A 17167-nucleotide genomic window follows, 5' to 3' on the forward strand; every position below is an offset into this window, starting at 1 on the left:
TTCCCATTTAATATGAACCTTCACAACAGGAACAATATATCCACACATTTGTCTGAACAAAAAAATATATGTAAAAGCAAGCCAGGCGCTCGCCTCGAAATGACTCACAGAGCACTTTTCTAAAGGGGAAGGATCATTTTTACATGTTCTCAAATTTGAGCTTGACCTTTGCCAGCATAAACGTGGGCCTTTCAACAGATTCCCACGTCAAATCAAATGATCAGAAAGGACTGATAGACGTCCATGTCCCTCAAGCACTCACTTGACTCTCTGAAAGTCAAGAACCAAACAAGTTCCCTGAGTCGATGATGTTCTCCGACAAGGAAACGACGAGTGGGTGGAATCTCATTTCCCAAAGCTCCGTGGTAGTCAGCTACCCCTGCCGTTTGTAAAGATATTTGCTCATATTGCCACGGGTTTGTTGTCTCCGTCCTGCCTCAGTGACTGAATTCACTGTGAGTAGTAAAGCGCCGTCCGTCTCACTCGCTCCGTCTGTCTCACTCGCTCTGTCCGTCTCACTCGCTCTGTCCGTCTCCCTCCCCATCGGCCCTCCTCGCTGATGTTCCTAAACGAGCCAGCAGTCGCAGCGGCAGCAAATCATTACGACAGAGCAGAGAAGGTCAAGTGCTTTATAAAGACGAGCAGCAATTAAAAACCCACAGAGACAATACAGCGCTGAAAAGGTTAGCATAGCCTTCCTAGACACACAAACACACACTCATGAGACCCAAGCATTCATGGACCCTGACGCACACACGTCAACACAAGGGAGAGAAAACACACTCCAGGGTACGCACATGACAAACGTGCACAAAAGCCTGGCACAAAGGCTCAGAGCCTGTTCCTGATTAGTTTATGAAATAGAACAGTGCTTCCCATCAGGTGTTTTCTGACGATAATCCTCCCAACCACCAATTATTGTGCCAGTTAAATCCTCAAGAACCACGCAGACGCACACCCCAACAGTTGCTACCTCACAGGTGACCAACACCCCCACCTTCACACAATGTTGTGGATCCTCCCAAAACTGCCTGGCGTGGAAATTAAAGTTACCACAGCATCTGAGCTAGCAGGTAGCAACCTGCACAACCCGGTCTGAGGAAGCACGGGATCCCAAACGGGAGCCGGCCTGTTGGGTTACTCTGGGCAAAGGAAGACATTTTATAGATCCTTGCAGAAATGATGAGGCAGACATTTTGTCCGGTGCTGACGCGGCACCTGGGAGGACCGTCTTTTTCCTGCTTGACTTTGAGGGTTTTATGGTCACACTGCACAGTCACAGAGCCGACGTGGCCTGATGTCAGAAATGTTTCGAGGATCATTAACGTCTGCATTTTCTCGAGGTCGACGTTTAAAGGTTTTCAGCTGGTCAAGAGTTGGAGGTCAGACGTATATGATTTGGAGGCCTCTCACGAGTCATTAAAATGTTCTAAAAACCCTAAGGAGAACATAAATAGGATGTTCCCTCAAGGTCCTAATTTGAAATTGACAGCCCAGTCCTCACGGTCCAGCAATGTTCTGCTAAAGTTCCACGATGGTGTCCTTTACTCCTATGGAGAATTCTCACACTGTTCTTTACACTGATTTCACAGAGTATCAAATATCGTGCTCCAATCTGAGCGCCTTATCAATCTCTGCGTTTGGGCCGAGTGTCCTGTGTTGAGGAGCCAGCGGGAATAATAATCCCAGAATGATCTGAAGGACCTGCTGTGGCATGTTTTTCTTCCATTCGTAAGATCTCTACTTTAATATGGAGCTGCGGCGGCGTGAGAGTTCAGACAAACATCTTAGATTACAGATGTTCCGACGTGACGGCGCTTCTCTAATGCGGAGCTCTGAGGTCAGACCAACATCTCAGATTAGAGTCTTGTTTTTCTGATGTCTCGCTTCAGAGACGCTGCGTTCACGTTCAGGAATAGTGATCAGATGCTAGAAACTTCTCAAACTTTGGATATGAGGCTGCTTTCGTCCATCCGGATGACGTTTCACTCCACCTGCCTGTTCGCCGCCACACTGGCTGGATGCTCAGTTGGCTGCAAACAGCGCAATTATTCCTCTCATCTTGAGCCATAAAACATGGAGAATTTATTGTATTACATTTAAAAACTGCTTCCAAACGATGAGTTGCTTTTAAAGCCTCTTCAGTCTTCTTGTTCCGTACTGCTTTTGCGTCACACCCCGGGTAATAAAGAACCTTGAAGATGGCACAGATTCCCTACTGAGATAAGACATAAATATGAAATACTTTTGTATGTCAAATACTTGTACTACTGTTGGGGTTAATGCTTGAATCTGGTTTGAGGGTCTGAAGAACAAGTGTAGTCTCCATGTCTGATCACACGTCTGGATGGAGGAGACCTGGATTCCAGCGGGCGACCTGGAGAGGTGGTGACCTGGAGAGGTGGTGACCCGAAGAGGTGGCGACCTGAAGAGGTGGTGACCTGAAGAGGTGGTGACCTGGAGAGGTGGTGACCTGGAGAGGTGGCGACCTGAAGAGGTGGCGACCTGGAGAGGTGGTGACCTGGAAAGGTGGTGACCCGAGGTGCAGCTGCTGTTAGCCGTCAGTCTCGAGTCACTAAGAAGTGATGCAGGAGAGAAAAACATCATTATGAGTTCAAGACTCCTATTAGTAAGAACTTGAAAGGAAAAATACACCTTTTGGAAAGAATAACTTTGATTCCTGATGACTGACACCGCGCGAGGAATTATCAGCCAGTGAAAAAGGGCTGCAATGCTGAAGGTGAATAACTAAAGTACTGTGGATGATAGTTAGGACAAAACTATGAAAGGGTTTTCAAACACAAAGGGAACTTTCAAACACCTCAGATTGTTTGGCAACATAAACAAAACCAACTTGAGAGGAGTGAGAGGAGTGAGAGGAGTGAGATGGCGATCCGGCGGCGCCAGCACGTCCTCCCCTCAGGTGTCACCCAGAAACCCTGCGTACAGACAAAATGGTTCCTGCTTCATTGGTGTCTAAGCGCTTTCATGCTCCACGGGCGCCGGCGCCCTGCACAATAGCACTCTGCTGCTCTGAAAAGGAATGAAATAATAATAACCAAGGCCTCACAGACAAATAAGTAACTCGGTCGGTTCGACAAAGGAGGAAAATCAAAAAGCAACCAAAGAGGTGAACCAACAAAGAAAGAACACAAAGTGAAAAATCCGCTCTCCAAAAGACATTTTAAACGTGGTGACCTACTCTCCACCTCTCAGGAGGGCATTCAGGTACATTTTCAATCCATGAATGTGCCCCCCACCCACCACCACACTCGGTTCTATGTTCTCGTCTTCGTACTTCCTTCATCGCGTCTCTCTGTCACATCTTTACCCTCCACTTCCTGATTGTTTCATCTCTGTCACAGTCTCAGTCTTTCAGGGTCAGGCTATATTTCCCTGGATGTTCACTCACAGGATTATCTGCTGCTGGCGAGTGGCCCTGCAGTGGAATTAATTGCACACTGATAACAGAGGCCGGGGGGGGGGGGGGTCATATTCAGCAGCAGTCAGATTAATAATCTGAACGAACAACAAACACCATCGCTAATATCCTTCCAGCTTATGTTCTTTTCTCTTTGTATCCATCCAACTTCTTTTCTTTCGCTGCTTGTGCTTTGAGGAAGTGTGAGTTCTCAGCAGCTTATCTCCCCTCCTCGTGTCGTCCTCCCCGTACACTCCAACAACAAGGGTGTTTACACGGACTCACGGCTCGGAGAACCGCACATACAAACACACAGAGGCGCGCTCATATCCAGTTCCAGCATGAATATGAAACAATCCCATATTGATTCAGTGTCAAACACAAAACACACAAAGACCCTGCAAACATCAGTGTTTACATGGATTTATGAGCTGGGAAGCCAGAACCCAAGAACAGGACCAACCATGTCACAACAGCTACCGCGGTGCCCGGCTGGAAAACTTGTGTGATTTTAATTTGTCAACTTGAAGGTCTGCCTCCTCCAGAGCTCACCATTCTTTGGTGCAGGTCAGAGCTGTGACGTCACTCTGGCGTCCGTCTCAGACGTTTCTGACATCTTGAAGAGTTGAAAGCGCCACGATAAGAAAATTGCATGTGAAGCCGGTTGGGTTCCAACACTGTCGTTCAGCCTGGAGCAAAATCTGTTATCATTGACGCGGCCTGTGGGAGTTTCCTCTCCTCAGGGCCAATCATCCCGTAATTACACGTCCCGTCTTTTCTGACCACTAAACAGTTCTGAAGTGCTGCAGCTTCATGATGAAGTTTCCTGGCTGCCCCAGCAGACGGATCGACACTAATTACTTCATATTACACTCCTCTCACAAGCTGCGTGTCTGGAAGTAGTCCTGCTGCTGTGAAACGTCAAAGAAGTTGGAGGCTTGGAACAAACAGAGAGGAACCATCTCCAGAACCCAGAAGCTGGGCGGCGCCTCTTCGCCCCTCCCCGGCTCTGATAATGGCTCCCTGAGATTCTTTGATTAATGGTTTTTAATTAGCAGAAGTCAATGTTGAAATAAAGATTCGTGCTGATGGAGTGAACCACGTCTGCTGCCCTTGAACGCAGCAGCCGTCGCTGGTTACTGGTTCTGGTCTCACCAGAATGCCCAGCATGGCGTTCTCAGTGTGTCTTTGTTTTCAGCCATGAATGACCTCTGACCCCCAACCCTAATTCACCACAACACGCTGACCTCAGTAGTTAATGACTCCTGAGAGACATCAGTTGGACGTGACCTTCACTTCCTCTTTTGTTTCACCAGGACATCGAGACAAAGAGCAAACACCGGAGTGACATGACAGCGCTGAACGTCAATCAATCACTCTGACAGGACCAGAGCAGCAGGGGGAGGGGCTAACACCGATTAGGAGAGGGAGACAGAACCATTAATTTCTTTTTAAACTCGACATCCCAGAGACCCAAATGGAAATGTAGTTTGCACCCAGGGAACCAACCTTATTAAAATACACAAGTATTCTCCCGGGGACTCGCTCGCCAGAGGCGCAAGCCCAGAATGAATCTCATTCCTACTTTAAAGGTTTAATATAGAAATAAGACCAGAGAGCCTGCTTCAGCTGTGTGGGAACAATCATATGTCAGATTTATAATACACTCAGGTCTGTTGTAGGTGGGTGCATGTGCTGAAGGAGTGGAAATGGATAAACTGGAGTGAGGGTTCAAAGGTCAACAGCGTAAACATTTATCATCCCAAAATAAGCCTGAACAATTCCACATGCTACTAGAGATGAAGCTGGACGAAAATCTCAGTCGTGATTAAAATGATGGCATTATTTTGTCAGTATTGTTCAAATGTGCTGACATTCTTGAGGTGATACTAACACACTGAAATATTCCCACAAACTTCTAAACATCATCTTTGTCTTTGGCCTCAATCCCATTTCACTGCAGCAGTTTACTCTCAGCAAATATTGTGAATCCCATTGGCATTCAAATGGTAAGAAAATAGATTCAAATAGAAATCGAAGATGAAAAAGTGAGAAAACCAAATAAAGCAGTACAGCAACGCAACAGTCACACGGTCGCTGGTACTGCAACTGCCTCTGTTTGTACCTCGGCCATCTGAAAATCCCCTTTTGGAAGTACTTCGTGTAAACCGGAAATACTTTGGATTTTGTGCAAAAGACAGCGAGGCGGCACTTGCAGCTCCTGATGAAGTCGTGCGCGGGCTGTGTCAATAAAGTTTAAATAAAGTTTATTATTGACTTGACTCCGGGCGAAGGAGAATCTGGACATGAAGCTTTGTTCTTAGCAGTGCAGGTGTGCAGACGCTTGTCCTCCAGCTTTTAGAAGGTTCGTCCTGAAGTCCACAACCACCGTCAGCACCAAGATGGAAGGACCATCCCGTCGCAGGGGAGCCCAGTGAGGGGATGGTCGGGGGGCCTGAGACACTTGGGGTCCTGGGACTTGTGGGACAATGGAGGTCAGGTCTGATCCTGACGGAAGTCCAGGTGCAACAACATATGGGGTCCATTCACAGAGAACCTTCACACGCTGACGATGGCGGTCACCATGTGGGACACCAACCTGCTCGTCAGGAACAGGTGAGGGTTCGGTATCTTGCTCCAGGACACTTTGACAGGTCTCTGATGGAGCTGGGATCAAACCAGTGACCTCCTGGTTCACTGCATCGTCTACAGACCTGCCATCCCTGCAAACTGAGGACGAAAGACTGGGCCAGTTTGGATGAGAAGAAGAAGACGAGCATCAGCATGAAGGAGCTAATGATCATTAGCATAGGAGGAGCTAACGAGCGTTAACTCTTCACCGACCTGACATACAAATATAAGGCTGCAGTTCTCTACAGTAGACAGTATGTGTACTGTAATATGATGTCATCCTACACACTGGGAGCATCTGGTACTACAGTACTACTCTGGCTCCAAGTTGAAATATCAGTTTTATTGCTGCACACACAAGTCCCTGCTGCCTCCCTTCAAATTTCGGTTAATTAGCCACTCGGAGAGTTGTAAACGAGCAGGGGCACACCGTTGATTAAAGCCTTATTTTGATGATGAGAGCATCTTCAAAGGGAGTTGCACTTTAAGCATTAGCAGAATAATTAACACCCTGCTGGAGTAATAGGCCCCGTGGACGGACGGAGAGGACACACACGCACGCATGCATGCACACACACGCACAGGCACCTACACGTATGCACACACACACGCACATGTAGGGCTTCTAAATGGGCCGTGGTCCTCACATGTAGCAGCTCCATGTATGGGTGGGTAGGTGCTGCCTAACCTCCCAGCTGTGAACCTGCCAGCTCAGTCACAGCGCTGAGGTCAGCTGATTAGGTCAAAGGAGTGAGGGAACACGCTGGGAAGACGCCTGCTGCTCATCAGCAACTGAACTCAAGTCGGACGCCTCAGATGTCAGCAGTCCTCAGCTGAGGAATACTGAAGAGCAGCGTGACAGCAGCAAGCAGCGACGTGTGACAGCTGAAGTCGACTGATGAGGTAATGTTCAGACGCCGCTTGCTTCGTTTTCGCCTGAAATTGAGTCACAACAAGCAGCCGCAGCGCCTCATTTTTAGTTCAACAAATGTCGGGATATTTTTAGAAGTCAGAGCACCAACAGTGTTAGAAGCAGACTTTTAAGATATTTGAATCTCAACTCTGCTGTAAATAAGACAGAAATGCTGCAGCGTCAAATGTTAGTCACTTGCCAACGTGTCCACACAAAACCCATCTGGTGCATCTTCTCACTTCATTTTGGGGGCCAATTAAGACCCTGGTACAACTGGGACACATTTGTGTCAGTAAGTGAAACAACTCATTGGTGTTACAACCAAACTTGAATGGCGTATAATGACATCACTCAAGTCAGAGGACACAAAGAAGACGGTGAGGAGGCAGTAGTTTCAGTGTGAGGGTGAACAGAGAAACGTCTGCTCGCTGCTCCATACGTTCAACTGCAACAGCTGGTGTGAAAACTGCAGCACTGATCAGCTCGGACTTTCCTGGCTCTTTTACTGGAATATTGTGGTAGATTCAAGCCTGATAAACGTTCCTGCTGCAGCTTCTCTTCCAGTTAGGAGAGTGACATGAGCAGTGTCCCAGCATGTCCACGTCCCACTGTGTGTTTGAACCGAGTCTCTGGCTCAGTGGCGTGAGGTTGCACCCGGGTTCAAGAGTAAATAAGTTCAGAGACCATATGAGAGTCCAGCAGATGCTCTCACGAGCAGGTGCAGGACGGAGGACGAGTCCCGAGTTAATGAGCTATTGTACTGTAGCAGACTGGATGAGCTCCTCCAGCCTCACATAAGCCCACGTAAATCTCCGCAGCTCAAGTTTCTGCTGAGATATTAGTCTGGAGAACATGTGCTGAGAATGAGAATTGTCCTGCCAGACGGAACCAGACCAATCAGCCAATCACGCAGCGCCGGGCCTCCACAGAGACGTCACATTCTCTTCTCTTCACAGATTGGTTCAGCAATTACTTTTCCTAGCTTAGAGGGGAATCATTAAATTCCTGCTTCCTCAGACAGCTGCACCTGAAGGCAACGTTTCCATTCAAAGCTGCTTTAAATGAACTCAGCATCCTTAAAAAATGAATCTCTCAGTAGATGGATGTTGGTCTTGGGTGAAACACGTCTGAAGTCCTTATTTACAGCAAAACCATGACTTATTTTTCGTGTCCAAACTAAACTAGACGCATCATTAAATATCTGCAGTGGAGGTGCAAAGGACACCTTGTTTCTCATTTCCTGTCGTGGATTTTGTTAGATGCAGTTGTTCAATATCAGCAGTGTTTTTCCAGCCTCCAATAGGAGACAACATAAGATGGAAGATGAGCATTCTTACGCCGCCCCCTCCCCCCCTCTCTGTGAGGGCAAAGAAAAACCATGGGAGTGTTTTCTGCTCAAAACTCTCTGCTTCCAAACTACAGCTTAGCAACTGTTGGTGACAGCCATCGTCACCGTAAATACGCAGCGTAAGCAGCTAGTTAGCAACCGGACACGTAAGCAAACTCTCTGCTCCTCTTTTGGAGATGATCTGGCGTCAGAATGACGAGTGTCAGTAGCGTTCATGATTCCACGACAGCACTGATCTGTAGGCTATTCATCACCCGCAAGATCCTCAATGCTGCACTGGAAGCCATGTTTAGCTTTAGCTGCTACTGGAGGTCAGCGTGAGGTCAACGTAGCGATGTGATCGCATCTTTAACGTGAAACCAGATCTCAGATCCGTATCAGCGAGTCTCACCCGTGTTTGTGTCATTGTTATTTGGATGTTAAACAGGGGTTTATCTGATCCGGTGTCACGACACTTGCCGTTGCTGTCAGTGAGCTTTGATCCAGCCGCTGATGGAGGCTGACAGGAGGAAGATCAGAGTCAGCAAACACTCTGACAACCAAGTGACAGCCGGCTCAAAGTTGTGGAGGAGAACGCTGAGTCCTGGGCCCGAGGCCCTGATGCTGCACTGACATCACCAGTGTGGATGAATATGCCGCTGTGGCTCTGAACAATGTGTCGATTTAGGCAGAATTCATTTGCCAATCTTACAAATTAGAACTTCATGTAGGGCTTCTTTTCAAAGATTACTTTTTCAAAATTTAGCATCAATGGAACTGAGTGCACACAGACTTCCTTCAAACTAAAGTTTGTCTGCATAGTTTAATGTTACATTGTTTACACCAAATTGTCTGGCAGTGATTCGTTAGCCGTGCCAGTTATTTCAGTGTGCTGTCCCTCTTGTGTCTATTATTTCATAGTGAAACTACACAATATCTCCCTGCCTAGCCTAGCTTAGCTTCATGTTTTCATCATGTTTACGACTAAGAATGCCCTCTCGTGTCTCCAAAGCTCCAACAGACCAGCACATCGACTTCGTTTGAACGGCCACAATCGACCATCCTGACCAATGAACCCTGAGCTGACAGCAACTCAGCGGGTAGATCAGTTTTTGTTTGGTCATTGGCGGTGGTGACACCAACCATGAAGATGAGGTCATCAGTTCCAATTTTATTTCAGTGAATGAAGGAGGCGGTCGTGGCTTGTCTGAAGCTTCCTGATGGCTTGTTTCATCAGTGTGTCACTGAAATTCCGATGTTTGAATACTTCAGTTAGAGGCCGTTAAACTTTTCAGGGGAGGCAGTACAACGAGAATTCATTCTGTCGTTGCTCAAGAAAACTGAAGTCTTTTTCGTCTCAGTGACCTGAACCTGCATGTGAGCTCCTTATTGTTTATCTGCAGGTTGGCAGGTAGCTAGCAGAGAGCTGACAGCTGACCATGTAGTGGAGGACGGTGGGAGGCAGTGATGTTTTCATCCGTCTCCCGGTGAGTCAACTCTAACCCCACATGGCTGCTGTACAAACCGTGTTCCTTCAACGGCTGCAGAAATCGGTTTATCTACCTCTCGGCAACGGGGCTCAGACGCGCTCTCCAGAAGTAATAGGTTGGAACTCAGCTCATGACCTTGCTCGCTATCTTTGCTCCCCTCTGCTGTCAGTCTCCACTACATGAAAAACAGTAGAAATAGCTGTAAGATATCAGCAGTACAGTTGAGCGGGAGGCGACCAGCACCCCTGATTCCTATTAACTCGCTTTTATCTCTGATGCTGTTAGAGCCCGAGGCCGAGCGGTGGAGGAGACACAAGTCATGGAGTCGTTATTCATCATGCTCCTTTTGTTCTGCTCAACACAAAAGTGTCACTATGTCACTGGAAGCAGGAGGAGAACGCTCAGACTCTTTGTTAATGAAAGCATGATGCTGCTATCCAGGAAGAATTATTAAAACAACCCCAAGATGACGAGTTGGCGTGGGAGGCTGGACCGATCCTCTGGGCTTGGAGGCGTAGGTCTGAGACGTCAGTGCTCACGGGGACTCATGGAGAAGGATGGTGAAAGAAAGGGTCGCAATGCTTGGAAAAACACTGAGCTGCCAAAACCTTAGAACCACCAGCGAAAGCCTGCGCAGGTCCTCCTGGTGCCGCCGACACAGCGGGGGGCTCCACCAGACCGCAGTCCTCTGGCGACACGTTCGTACACTAACGCATCCTTCCTTGACCTTCAGAATGTGCCGTCCTTGTCCAGGAGAACAAACCCATTGCTCCTGCCTCCACCAGTGGGATCTACAGGGGACCTGCCCGACTATGAACATGTGACTCCAGTTCACGGAGAAAATCAGACTATTTTCATGCAGAGTGAGCTGGAAATACATGGGGATGCATTTAAATGTGTCCCTCCATGTTTTGCTCAAGGGCACATGATTAGATATGAGGCTGAGGAAGTGCACCAATCCCCCAATGAGCCTCTCAGACCGCCACCATCACTCATCTGAGCGTTTCTAAGAGCAAATAATCAGAGGGCAGCTCAAATATGACGTGCGCATTTAGCTTCAGCGGTGAAGAGCTGCACGCAAACATAAACAACCATTTCTGATGCGTCGCGATTCCTCATAGACGGCGCTGACCGACAGTCCGCCCTCATTCATGTCGTGCGTTATCAGATATGAGCTAGAGGAAGACGCATGTCACATGTCAACTCCACTACACACAGGAGATTGGCTTCAATTATCGTGGCCACATACAATACACACCAGGACAGGACACATCTCTGGATGATTGGCAGGCACACACATCATATACATGCTGGCACACGCAGCCTACGCACACACACACTCAGCACATGCTCACGCACGCAGTACATGCTCACACACACACTCAGCACATGCTCACACACACACTCAGCACATGCTCACACACATGCACACGTAGGACATGCTCACACACACGCAGCACATGCTCACACACACATTCAGCACATGCTCACACACACATTCAGCACATGCTCACACACACTCAGCACATGCTCACACACATGCACACGCAGGACATGCTCACACACACATACATGCACACACTAACCTCATGGCACAACTGGTGTTTTATAATTCCATTAGTGACCCCCGCAGTACACCACAATTATACATCGTGTGTGTGTTGATGTGCGTTCAGACACACATGCACACAGAACAGAGGGGCGCCGCGTTCCTATTCTGGTTTACCGCCTTGCACCCTTTGACATCAATTGACTTCTATTACAAAGCTCATGCTAGCATGCTAACTCTCTCCAGTGACAGTCCTGCAGTCAAACCCATTTCCACTGCCAGCGTGGAGCCACATTACTAATAAAGTTTGCATGCTGACATCAGAATCCTTTGTGTGTGCTGATGCCCCATTCTGAGCAGCAGCGCAGCCATATTGGCTTTCCCTATCACAGGCTAATAGTTTTAGCTAGTGCAGTCCATTCAGGTCCTGCTGGGAACATTGATTTCAGCGTTTAGCTACTATTCTGTGTGTGTGTGTGTGTGTGTGTGTGTGTGTGTGTGTGTGTGTGTGTGTGTGTGTGTGTGTGTGTGTGTGTGTGTGTGTATGTGTGTGTTCACCTGCTGAGCTGTATCATAGAGCTGAACTATCAAAGCAGACTGGTTTAACCCCTGGGTTTATTCTCATACAACAAAATAGTGCCATACATTAATTTTCTTCCAAGAAAGTTATATTTTTTTAAAGGTACAAAGAAACTTTCAGGGAAAGACTCGCACTGTTGATCGTCCTATAGCCAGACAAGAAGATAGAGACACCTCTCTAAGGAACTGGGACCCAGGCTAGTTAGCTTAACCCAATCAATGGTAGTGGATGGAAAGTGTTAGCGTAGCTCCGTCTCCGCCTGCATTAATAGCAGGAGGGTTGTGTGTAACCTTGGTGATGAATACCAGTTTAACATGAGGAGACGTTGTAGTGGTAGAATCAGACACGTAGCCGGAACTACTTTCCTGACTGGGAGCAGTGATTTGACGCAGCACCTCCAAATCTCCACTGGAACTTGGGTCAACAGAACCAAAGGTTTGTTGAGGACTAGAAGAGCGACTGCTGCTACTGATGATGAGGAGGAGGATTCCTGCTGGACACACCAGCATCCTGGACCTGAGCTAGCTGATGCTAACACTTCCCACCCACTACCAGCCATTGGGCTAAGCTAACTAGCCTGGACCTGAGCTAGCTGATGCTAACACTTCCCACCCACTACCAGCCATTGAGCTAAGCTAACTAGCCTGAACCTGAGCTAGCAGATGCTAACACTTCCCACCCACCACCAGCCACTGTGGGACACTGAGGGACAATAAATAAGGCGTGTTCTTCTACCAGCAGGAGCAGAGAAATCTGGTTCCATGCAAAGATCAGTGTGTGCAGAAGCAGCGAATGGAGAATTTCTGCCAACTTCCCAGAATTATTCACTATTTTCCTTCCCACAAGTTAATGTGCCATCAAAAATGCTGCATATGTTGCTTTCCAACATGGAAGATCCCTGCAGGTGTGAAGGCCCCGACAGCAAAGCCAGCATGTGGTTTCTCTTTCTCTCTTCATGTAAATAAGAAACTTTTGAAATCTGAAAACAGAAAGACCAAAGATTGAGGCCTACGAGACCTCAAGGTTCAACACAGAATCAAACATCTAAGAGCAACTCTCACATTTAAAGACTTCAACTTTTCTATCTGCCAGCAGGAAGCTGCCTTTCTGTCCAGCCTCATTGTCAGCCTCTCTCTAACCTGCACTGTTCCTCACCTGCACGCCGTCCTCCCACTCAGCTGCGTACCATCAAGCTTTATTGCAGACCCTGAGCGTGGTGACAGAGACCCTGGTGAACGTGTGTGATAAATGAAGCCGCCGGTCTGCAAGCTGGTACCTGCCAGCAGAATGTCTCTGAACATTTCCTCCGTCATCACGCCGGTCTAATCACAAAGCATTCACCTTCATACCACCGCCGCCTCCATCAGCGTTTAACTCACGCTGCTGGGGGGGGCATTATTTCCTGACTATAGAGCTTTTCTCATGTCTGGCCTTGCGAGAGATCGATCGGCAGCTCCTTTGTCTGCAACATTAGCAGGCTGAGCTGTGTGTGCGTGTGTTTGTGAGTGTGAGTGTGATACTTGAACTACAGTATGAACTGACTCGCTGTACATTCACCTGCCTGTTGTGTATCCATTACCTGTTCCCACTAAGGAGGCACCAAGGTGAAGGGTTCTCTTTCAAAGTGTGATGATATCCAGTAACCATCTGCAGCTGCAGAGAGGACTTATGGGTAATGGAGTTGGCTGAGTGTCAAGACATCATTAACTAGACTCCTGAAATGATATGACAGTAAACATGCACTGAGCAACGAGACCACACCAAGCAGGACGTTCAGGTCGTGCCAGTCACCGTGTTTCCATTCAGGGATTTCTGTCACATTTTGCCACTTTGCTTTAGACGGAAACACAAAAACAAGCTCAGGTGTTCACACCTGCCCGAGGTGAGTTTGGCTCTTTTTGAAAAAGAGTAAATGAACAAAGCAGGATGTGGAAACACGCAATTCTAATAAACTCTGACGTAGTGAAGGTTAAAGTCACGTGACTGTCCAGCTGTTTCCTCCGTGGTCGTCATCTTCAGCAGCAGCACGTCCGACACCAGCTGGTACCAGAGAACTGGTCCCACTGACAGTCCCTCCTCCAGAACCCCCTCCATACTCACCTGCTCGACGTCTGCAGACCAGAACAGACCCACCTGCTGTGGGCCCTGGTTTTCTTCTTCTACTCTGTCTGTCACAGACGTCATAAGATTGCCTACACTGCCACCTACTGACAGAACCCCACACATCATGATCTAGTTTACATGGCGGGACGTCTGCAACATGGCGGCACACTCGGTTGCCGCGGCTCTTCCTGACCAGTGTTTTGTCTGTGAGCCCATGTGACCAACCTGCTGATGACAGTAAGTGTATCATGGACCGCTTGTTGGAAGAAAGCTGTCATTTACTGTTCTTTTGCACATGCATGTACACAAAGGCATGATGTCTGCTCAGGTAGGCAGGCTGCAGAGGCCAGCTAAAACTGAACAGGACAAGGCTGTTCGTCCATGACGCGGTGAATCCTGACCAGGGGATTCTGTGTTTGAACCAGACCTTCATTTGTTGTTTTATATACCACAGGAAAAGTAAAGAATCCTAGTGAAACAGCAGTCGTGAGCCAAGTGGCGGTGTTGGTAGCGTGGCGTTGTCAGCGAGGGGAGACTGTCTCAGCTCCATATTTGCAGAAGCACACTGCTGGTTCAGAAGGTGCCTGGGACACCTACGCAACGGCGCTGCGTTTGCTGAGCTGCAGTCTGTCACACTGGCATCTCTGGCCCTCCCTCCTAATGTGACCCCCCCCCCCCCCCCCCCCCATGATCAGAGCTGCATTTGCTAAATTAACCTCAAAGAGAAATGTTTATTATTTATGCCAGTTAAACTCCAGCTCACGCTGATCCATCCAGGAAGAAGCACAATGTCCAATTAAACATTTATCTGAGCCGCTTCTTTCTCCATCAGCGCTCCGGAGCGAGGGGTTGTTTTAATGAGAGGAGCTCTGGTCTCCTCCCGCCTGCTCCTCTGCACCAGGAGGCTCATGCACACTCATTCCCGCTGACATGCTATTTTAATGATTGTCGATGGCATTTAGTTTTTTAGAAAAAAGGAAACTTGCTGAAATTCTCCTCAGACCCGGAGCAGCCAAACATTTGTACATAATTACACTATTTTTGGTCAGAGAGAGACAGCAAAGAGCAGCAGGAACCCTGGGAACGCTGGATCCATCTTTGATGAACAGGGTTAAAATGAATGAACCTGTGAAACATGAAGTGAGTTTCTCATTTATTTTCTCCACAACATTCATGCTGGATTATTGAAATAATGAAGGCAACTTTCAGAAGCCATCCACCACGTCAGGCAGGTTTATGAGGATTAGACGTTGGAGCAGAGCAACTATCCTCCTGCTGCTACTTCATCATGCGATGGTTGCCAAGAAGACTGGCGATGGAAGTGGTGAGGTCAGAATGGCTTACGCGACGGCGGGCCAGCCTCACTCTCCGTCTTAGCCGTAGATCAGGACAGGGGCTGTTCATACCTTCCATCCAGGAGATGTCCAGGGTCCTACGGAGCATCCTGTCCATCCAGGGCCCTCCTGGGCAGCGCTGAGCGTCCATGTTTCAGTCCTAGAAAACAAGACGGACAGGTTGGGTCTGATCCTCCAACTGGGCTCTGAGTCCCCTCTTGTCTTGCAGAATTGTCCAGGTGATGGTCCCTCAGGTCCTGAGGTCCCTCAGGGAGGACCAGATCCAGCACCAGGGTTGTTTTTTAAGAAATGACGCCAAGTTCTGTAACTTTTTAAAAACCAAGTCGTCAAAAAGAAGTCCAGCTGCTGCTGCTCTGCTTCCGTTTCCTCAGTAAAGGCCATTTTCAGACTGAGCAGTAATGAAGGCCAGAATCCTGTTTCCTTCACAAAGCAAATACGAATACGTAGCAGAGATGTTTGGCAGCAGCCAGGATTCTGCAGTACATCTACTTGAGACAACAAGGGTTTAACAGCAGGTGTAAGGGGAGTCTGCGTGTCTTTAATGACACCGGCTTCCTTGATGACACCCGGCTGCAGCCCTGCCGCCATGTCACGTATGAATAATTATACAATAACTTTTAATTTCCCCAGAGAGGTCATTACAGTTTCATCTAGATGTGTATCCATCACCCTTCTCCCCTTTCACTCCTGTACCCAACATCTTCATTATACTTTTCCTCCCTTGATCTCCTCTCTATCACCGCTATCCGTCTTCCGCCGCCGCCGCCGCCGCCTCTCAGTCGCAGCGCGGCATCACTTCTGGTTTACTCCTCCAGCATCTGTCTCCATCTTCACCAGACTTCCTCATTCTTCCCGGGCTCACTCTGCCACTCTCTCACCTTCTATCTTCCAGCTGTGCGATGGCAGGTAGCTGTGATGTCATTTATCCTACTTACTAGGTTGCCATGGCGCCCCTGAAGCCAGTGGTACTGTGGGTAAATAGAGTTCCACATGACTGGAGGATTTATCAATAAAAAAATACAGTTAATGGGAGATCTCTCACACACCTGAGCGCAGACACACTTACGCCACCGCATGAATGTCATGACTCTCGGGGCCTGGATGGTTGTTTCTAAGTCTGATGTCATCGTTACACCAGATGCATCACGGAGGCTCAAGTCTGGGTCTCACTAAGATGGTGGGAGTCCTACATATCGTCTCATCGGAGGAGGAAACCTCTCTACCTTAAACATTCAAAATTCTGATCATTTAAACGTTGACCTCTGCTAGAGGCCTCCTCCGACTCATGTGACACCCAAAACACAACCCCCTGATGAAGGAACGAACGAGAACGTCTGATGCTGAACTTCAGAATGTTGATCGGTGAGCAGCCCTGAGCACCTCAGCTCTCCCTCAGGATGGCCTGTGGAGATGAGGACAAAAAATCCCCAATGACGTTCACTCCTTGTTAGCACAAATTCAAGAAAATGAAATATCACACACACACACACATACACACACACACACACACACACACACACACACACACACACACACACACACAGCACATGGCTGCAATCAGTCAAGTAGTTGAGAGCAGATCCAGCTGATGCCAGGAGAGCTGCTTTCATACTCAGCCAAAAGTCCCAGGATGTGTGTGTGTGTGTGTGTGTGTGTGTGTGTGTGTGTGTGTGTGTGTGTGTGTGTGTGTGTGTGTGTGTGTGTGTGTGTGTGTGTGTGTGAGAGACCAGGAGTGGTTACATCACATTAGTACTTCTACCCCTCTTTTGGGCCGGGAAGTTAATTGTGCATGTGTGAA

At 48.2% G+C, this 17167-nt stretch overlaps 1 long non-coding RNA gene across 1 annotated transcript; it reads right to left on the reverse strand.

Moving 5' to 3' along the window:
- Positions 1–594: 594 nt before the first annotated feature.
- LOC147247080 (uncharacterized) lies at positions 595–14114 on the reverse strand. Its single transcript, XR_015109472.1, has 3 exons — positions 14012–14114; positions 13491–13626; positions 595–2575 (listed from the first exon to the last, which is right to left on the reverse strand). It is a non-coding gene; the product is annotated as an uncharacterized LOC147247080 (long non-coding RNA).
- Positions 14115–17167: the final 3053 nt, after the last annotated feature.

The sequence above is a fragment of the Aulostomus chinensis genome, chromosome 16, assembly GCF_037954235.1.
Source record: "Aulostomus chinensis isolate RoL2024-O1b breed Wild chromosome 16, RoL_Achi_v1.0, whole genome shotgun sequence".
Taxonomy (NCBI): domain Eukaryota; kingdom Metazoa; phylum Chordata; class Actinopteri; order Syngnathiformes; family Aulostomidae; genus Aulostomus; species Aulostomus chinensis.